The sequence below is a fragment of the Salvelinus sp. IW2-2015 genome, unplaced genomic scaffold (genome assembly GCF_002910315.2).
Source record: "Salvelinus sp. IW2-2015 unplaced genomic scaffold, ASM291031v2 Un_scaffold1797, whole genome shotgun sequence".
Lineage (NCBI taxonomy): Eukaryota > Metazoa > Chordata > Actinopteri > Salmoniformes > Salmonidae > Salvelinus > Salvelinus sp. IW2-2015.
Genome location: NW_019943170.1, coordinates 124397 through 132504, shown reverse-complemented (window position 1 = coordinate 132504; position 8108 = coordinate 124397). Strand labels below are relative to the sequence as shown.

The following is an 8108-nucleotide window of genomic DNA, read 5'->3' as shown; positions in this document are numbered from 1 at the left end:
GAGTGGAGAACATCATGGACATGGGAGGAGATTATGGCAGGGGACAAGACCCTGCCATGGAAGCAGGTGGAGGCAGCGAAGGAGGATCAACGATGAGCCCGGGAGTCGCAACCACGACGGAGGCCCAAGGGGTGAACCAGAGCCAGTCAGGGAGTCGAGTGAGGAGCTCGACGCAAGATTCCGGAGAGAGGTGCTGGCGTTGAGAGCGCTGCAGAGCGGGCGTGCTGAGGAGCGTGACACCAGTCACGCTGCCACCTGTACCGGTCCAACGCATCAGGTCTCCAGTGCGCTTCCACAGTCCAGTACGTCCTGTGCCTCTTCCCCGCACTCGCCTTGAGGTGCGTGTCATTAGCCCGGTGCCACCTGTACCGGTCTCACGCATCAGGCCTCCAGTGCGCCTCCACAGTCCAGAGCTTCCGGCGACAGTCCCCAGTTCAGAGCTTCCGGCAACAGTTCCCAGTCCAGAGCTTCCGGCGACAGTTGCCAGTCCAGAGCTTCCGGTGACAGTTCCCAGTCCAGAGCTTCCGGCGACATTTCATAGTCCAGAACCTCCAACAACGGGTCACGGTCCGGCATCTCCAACGACGGTCCACGGTCCGGAACTTCCTGAGATGGTCCACGGTCCGGAACCTCCTGAGACAGTCTACGGTCCGGAACCTCCTGAGACGGTCTCCAGACCGTAACCTCCTGAGACGGTCTACGGTCCGGAACCTCCTGAGACGGTCTACGGTCCGGAACCTTCTGAGACGGTCTACTGTCCGGAACCTCCTGAGACGGTCTACTGTCCGGAACCTCCTGAGGCGGTCTGCGGTCCGGAACCTCCTGAGACGGTCTGCGGTCTGGAGCCTCCAGCGACGGTCTGCGGTCCGGAGCCTCCAACGACGGTCGGCAATCCAGAGCCTTCAGCAGGGTTTCTCAGTCCAGAGCCTCCTGCGACGATCTACGGTCCGGTTCCTCCGGCGACGATCCACGGCCCGAAGCCTCCGGCGACGATCCACGGTCCGGTGCCTCCAGCGACAACCCACGGTCCAGAGCTTCCGGCAACGATCCCCACACCAGAGCTGCCATGGAGGATGAAGTATCTGCGAGCGGAGTGGGTACTTCGCCCCGCACCGGAGCCGCCCCCGACGTCCTGTGTCATTCATCGTAGATGCCCACTTGGACCCTCCCCTATTGAGTCAGGTTTTGCGGTCGGAGTCCGCACCTTTGGGGGGGGGGGGTACTGTCACGCCCTGACCATAGAGAGCTGTTTATTCTCTATGTTGGTTGGGGCGTGATAGTGACTAGGGTGGGTCATCTAGGTGATTAATGGTTNTGTCACGCCCTGACCATAGAGAGCTGTTTATTCTCTATGTTGGTTGGGGCGTGATAGTGACTAGGGTGGGTCATCTAGGTGATTAATGGTTTATGTTGGCCTGGTATGCTTCCCAAACAGAGACAGCTGTTTATCGTTGTCTCTGATTGGGGATCATATTTAGGTAGCCATTTCCCCTTTGTGTTTTGTGGGATCTTGTCTACAGATAGTTGCCTGTGTGCACACCAGTAGCGTCACGTTTCGTTTGTGCTTTTGTTGTTTTTGTTCGGTGTTCATATTGAATAAAGAAAATGTACGCTTACAACGCTGCACCTTGGTCCGATTACTATGATGATCGTGACAAGAAATACTCTACTACACACCGCACTATCCCTCAATCACGTGGAGTACTTCCTATATAATTATGTAGTAAACTGTAGTATACTGTAGAATACTATACTACACACTGTAGTATCCCTTGATCATGTGTAGTACTTAGTATAGAATTATGTAGTAAACTGTAGTATACTGTAGAATGCTGTACGACACACTGTACTGATATGCTAATATTAATGTGCATATACCCTGCCCATTCCCCTCCCCCATATCCCAATTTGTGCCACCCATGAGTGAGAAATCTACATGCCAAGTATAGATCATAAATTGTGTTCCTTGCAGCTTATGGAAAATGTGTTCTTTTAATATTTGTCCAGTAGGTTTGCTCAAGGAGAAGCCCCCACTTCAATAACCATGTTTCCATCCAGCCATTTTATGTGAGTAATGTACATGTCGAATAAAACATTTCACGACAGGCCTGATGGAAACAGCAAATGTGTCAGTAAACTTTCCAAATGTCGACAAAACAAATTACGCTAGACAATGTGGGATCTTTTTGTGTCGGTAAAATTCATTATGCGAGAAATAGCGGTAGAGTTGAAAATTAGATGGAAATCCATTTATTCAGTATTATGTGAATTTAACCCTAAAAGTTTTTTTTATGTGCAATACATCATCAAGCACAACCTCTTAGCTGCAACAAGTCAATTTCATGGAAACACATCTCTGGTGGGAAATGTTTTGTTCTTATGAGGATTTTATAATATTCCCATGAAAAACAAAAACAATGTAGTAAATACTACAGTATATACTATAGTTTTTTAACTAGTAATACTATAATAAACTGTAATTACTATAATATACTACAGTAGAAATGGGAAAAAACACCGTAGTAAATATTACAGTAATATCCAAACAAAAAAACACTACATTAATGTCTGCAAAAACAGTATTTATACAATGGTAAACGATAGTGTTTTTTCATATGGGTCTTGCAAATAACTGAAATGTGTTTCTTGCAGACTGTATGTTGCCTCTTTTAGGCTCTTCTAGCCAGACTTTGTTTGAGGGAGATTCTATTAGCCTAACATAGCAGACAATAAGTACTTTGAGCATTGAGTATCAGCCCAAGACCCCAAGGACCACAATAAAACAAGCAATCGAGGGCCATTGGGAGCTATAGGTATTGCTCAAAGGTTACAATTGGTCAAGGTCAAGGGATATCATGTTCACTGGAATAGTTCAAGGGATTGAATGAGTTTTGACTGGTTGATCTGTCTACAAACACAGACAGAGGGAGAACGAGAGAGTACATAATAGAGAGAGAATAAAGAGAAAGAGAGAGGGAGGGCTTTGAACCTACCGCCCGGCGTGGCCCACTTACTATGGGACCGGCATCACAAAGACCCAGCGTACCAGCCAACCGATAACGATCCAGACCCCAGCACTGAGCAGGGCAGCTGTCCCTCTTTCATCTCTCTTTCCACCGGCCGCCTCCCCCCCTCCTGTGTTTGTACCCCCTCGCTCCTGTTATCACGGTGGATTCTGTAGAGTCATCACTCTTATTTGTGCCCGAAGACCCAATATGCAAATAAACCTTCTCTAAAATGTACTTTTAAAAGAGCATAGGAAAACATTCCACAGTCTGGCCAGACCAGGGAGTAAAGCTCATGGCTCGAGGCCAGAGGACTACAGAAGCAAAGCCAGCTAGTACTTAACACCTTAACCCAGCAGCCTAGACCCAACACCACCATAGGCCATGAACCCTAGGAGAGAGGGAGCACTTTGACCATGGGAAAGGCAACATTGAAGCCAATGCAAAAACATAGTATTCATACGTATTCAGTATTGTCAAATTCACATCATTTGACCATTACTGTAGTTGCATAATACCAATTTCACAACATTGTAGGGCCGATAAAAATTGAGATATTTTGACAATATCAAGTTCAGATTATTGCTTTGTATTTGTTGAACAAAAAACATTGACCTGTATACTTTATGTTATTGTGAAAATCCCATCAACTCATATTTAACTTCACGTGCTAACCCCTACAAAAGAAACAAAAAAACAATAATGGCAATTTCTGTCAGCTAAATATTAATCAGTGAAAATATTGACCTGCTGATATTTCTAAAGTCCAAACCCCACAAGGAGAGAGGCCTTTAATAACAGCTGGTGTGGTAATAGAGAGGGGGGGACTGGAGGTGGAGATGGGGGGGTTGATGGGAGAGCTATTTCAGGAAAGGTGGAGAGGAATACTATTGATTGGGACACTTAGACTTGATAAGGACGTCAGCCTTAASAGGAGCAAGGTAATCATTAAATCCACCAATTGYCCACTGTGGGTTGTGCTATATATATTTGTTTTGTGTTTCGTCTCTCTCTTCTCTTTTCTTTTGTTGCCAGAGGTGAAAGGGAAATCTCATCTCCATCAGACTAAATTGTGGAGGCAGCATTATCAGTAGGAAAGACCTGGGGATCTGACAGCTCCCTCTCCATGATGATTAATTACTCCTCTCTGGGCCCGGGTGGGTGTGTGTGTTCTCTTGTTGTTGAGTGTGCGCGTGTGTGTTTGCCCCTGCACCTTTGGAAGTGGCTGGAGGCGACGGGTGATAAGTGCTGCCCTTATTACTGGCGCAGTGGGAGAAGAGAAGGGGAGAAGGCCTCCCTCCACCTCCACCTCAGCAGCACTGCGCTAAAGCAGCCCAATCACCATTCACATCTACCACACACCAGGCTGCCTAGGGAGCGGAGCGACGGGGTAACTAGGCCTTTGTTTACGCCTCTCTTTACACTAATGATCGTCCATCATACCCCCATCAGTGTGATATTGGTTTAATCCCTCCTGTCTCTCTTTCACTTTCTCTCTCTCTCTCTCTCTCTCTCTCTCTCTCTCTCTCTCTCTCTCTCTCTCTCTCTCTCTCTCTCTCTCTCTCTCTCTCTCTCTCTCTCTCTCTCTCTCTCTCTCTCTCTCTCTCTCTCTCTCTCTCTCTCTCTCTCTCTCCCATCTCCTCAGGGTTATATGGTTTTGATCTCCCCTCTAATCACTTTGGCTGTCTGGATTGGTTTACAGACTCTTTAGAGCTCTCTATTTCCCCTTGCCAGGGAGGAGGATGCCTTGCCTCTCTCAACTCATCTCACTTCTGAGGGACAGAATTAATCACTTTTGGACATAGAGAACTATAGCAATTTAATACAGTATAGTAGCATCGTAGTTCCAATCACCTGTAGGAAATGAGTGAATTCATTGGTTGAAGAGTGCATTTAAATCTACTTGTATCTCAATAGACCCATGACTGGTAGGCCTACAGATTGTCTTGTTTCAGGTTCAGCTGGTCTATAAGTATACTGTCTCCCTATAGCCTTCATTGTTGTCTGACGTGCATGATCACCACTCTCTCCTGATGCCGTGTGTATGTATGTATAGTGGCGTGCGTGTGTCTGGGCGTGTGTGCATGTGTGTGTGTGTGTGTGTGTGGTGTGTGTGTGTTGTGTGTGTGTGTGTGTGTGTGTGTGTGTGTGTGTGTGTGTGTGTGTGTGTGTGTGTGCGTGTGCGTGTGTCAGAACAGGCATATGTAGGAGGAGAGGTTCATTATTGGTGCTGTCTGTCAGTGGTCTCCCTGAAGGCCTGTGAGACAGAGAGAGACACGCTAGCTAGAGAACCGTACTGCTACCCGCCATACATACAACACGCCTGTCACACGCCTGTCCCCGACCATGTCCCCACATGTCATTATGATGTCATCCAGATGGACACATCTGCCTGTTTTGCCCYGAAACAAATCTYCTAACGCTGTGAGAGAGAMAGTCATGAACAACCTGTTTCAACCTGTCTCTCTCCAGCACCAGGGTTTTATRGGTTTATATCCAGCCGCTGGCAGTCCCGGTGGCGGCCGTCATGATGTATAGGGGGAGAATGAGKGACGCCTCGTAGCGAGCCGTGTTAGATCCCCAAGATAACACGCGTTTGGATGTCAATATTGTGTTAAAAGCCAATGTTCTCCCTTGTCCCCTCACATCATTATTAGAACCTCTATAGATTACATTTGTATTKCGGAGGAGGGCCCTGGCTCTGTGGCTATCAGTTATTCTGCTGCACTGTATAAGCTTATGTTTCCAACAAATGTTTTTTTAATGGCTGTAGCCTGTCATTCAGCTTATTGGTCTGCCATTTGTCCCCTCCTCCTCCTCCTCCTCCTCCCCCTTATCCTCCCCCTCCTCCTCCTCTTCCTCCCCTCCTCCCCCTCCCTCCCTCCTCCTCCTCCTCCTCCGTCCCCCTCCTCTCCTCCTCCCCCTCCAAGAGGAGCGCTGGTTTTCATCATTAGACAGAGATGAGGTGAACCTTTCCAGGGCCTGAGACCTTTTACTTCCTGGGAATCAAAGCTCGGAGCATCGGAGCAACCCCTCCCAGATAATTTCCCATGTTCCCCGGCTTTGTTTTGTTCATCTGCAGAGCATGAAAATAAAGGAATATGGCAACATTATGMCATTTGAAGTCAATATGTATTATAAAATCAATCTAGATGAAGATCTGCCCATCGCTCTAATTAGACGAGGTGACTGGAGATTGATTTTTAATTGCAAAAGTAATTACATGGAGCAGATAGCCAGTGACATTTGATTATCTAGGTGATTGATTAAACGGCCTGGCTGCTGGGGCACACTGTCAGGCAGCTGAATCKCAGACAAAAGAGAAAATWAAAAAAGTTGTCCCGTTTGTAATCACGAATTTCAAGGGTGAAATTACAAAGCCAAACATCCCCTCAGAGAGCTCAGCGTCCTTCCACTTTGCCTGTCTGCCCCCCTCATCTCTCTGCAGTACAAACACACACACAAACACACGCACACACGCAGACACACACACACACCTCAGCAGGCAACCCTCAAAGCCCCCGACACGATAAAGAGGGGAAAGATTATGTGAAAAATGAATGGAGGAATTGTTGGCTTACAAACAGCCCGGTGGGTAAATGACGGGAGCATTCATCTGCTTAACAGCCTCATCAGAACACTGCTGGCGGAACACGGGGAGCGGAACGTCGGAACGCGGAACCTTGGCGAGGTGGGTAGAAAAGCTCTTATCTCTCTCCGAGAGTTCTTCTTCACTCAACTCCATCTCTTGTCATCTGCGAGCAATAGGTGTCTGCACCTGTTCATTGTTGTCTGTCTGCTGATAAGAAACTCAGCTAAATAAACAGCAGAATAAACATCTTATCTCTGCATGGGTTTGGGAAAGGAGAAGAGTATTATTTTCATGTTTTTTTTTTTTTTCTCATCTGTCATTCTTGTAGGATGTTTTTCTGAGAAAATGAGTGTTGACATGGCAAACGGGTGAGGGGACAGTTGAGGTGTTTGTTGTTTACAGTGACAGGTTCTGTGGCAGTGAATAGAGTTGAGGTCTGTTAGTGTATACAGTGTATTACTGACCACTGGTGCCTTTGTGACAGAAGATACGCTGACTAATGTGTTTTCCTGCTTGCCATCATGTCTCCCCTTCACCTCTTGGTCTGCCCTCTAACTCCAAATATCAACCCACCCTACCCCAGCTGTTGTTAATATAGAGCATACTGTCACACACTCACATACAGTAGGAGCACACACACCACTCCTCTGCTCTCCTCCTGGTCCCAGTCCTCGTAACATGGCGATACATTCATTCCTCACCCTAGGACATGTCTATAAATTATGCCTAGTTAAGGAATCATTTAYCCCCGGCTGTTAAGCCACTCCTGRCATTTCAGTGGAAGGTTCACTCTTAAAGCCTTCCATGAAGCCAACATTTATGTCTTTCATTTACAGSACCTAGTCTGTAGGATACTCCTCTGCTTTATGAAGTGGTATTAGGGGGGCTATTTAGTTGTCATGGCAGAGAGAGTGCTGCTCAGAACAGAGCAGCAGGCAYGCAGGCAGAAAGGCAGAAGCCATGCAGTCACTGGAAAAGMAGAGACCTGGGACCAGAGAGCAAAATCGGATGAATTCAAAAWGAGAAGCGCAGAAKAGACTGGTCCTTTTAACTCAAAGGCTCTGCTCTCTAGCCTGGCAGAAGCAGCCGAGGCGAGGCTTCCCTTTGAAGGAGGGAAAGAGAGAGAGAAAGAGAGGGGAGGGATGAAGGAAGAAAGAGCAAGGGAGGAGAGGGAGGGAGGGGGAAATAAGACAGGCCCATGCCAGCAGCCCCAGATAGATATTATTCCCCCTCAGGACGTACAGAGTCTATATTGGCTTAAGCAGCGCAGGCCCTGGGGTCATGGCTGTCTCTGTAGCTTCTAGACCCACACTAACAGGGACTTCTCTACCTCCCTCCCTCCCTTGGTTAGAGGAGGAGGAGGAAGAAAAAGGGCAGGTAGCCAGTGTCTGTGTGTCTGTCCCAAATGTCACTCTATTCCCTATAAAGTGCACTACTTTTGACCAGAGTCCATAGTCAAAAGTAGTGCACTATATAGGGAATATGGAATATTTGGAATGCAGACTGTGTGG

The 8108-nt window shown here is 47.5% G+C and overlaps 1 non-coding gene across 1 annotated transcript; it reads left to right on the top strand.

The window, feature by feature from the left end:
• The first annotated feature begins 1980 nt into the window (after positions 1-1980).
• LOC112072003 (U7 small nuclear RNA) lies at positions 1981-2032 on the top strand. The gene has a single exon (XR_002894221.1). It is a non-coding gene; the product is annotated as a U7 small nuclear RNA (small nuclear RNA).
• The last annotated feature ends 6076 nt before the right edge of the window (positions 2033-8108 follow it).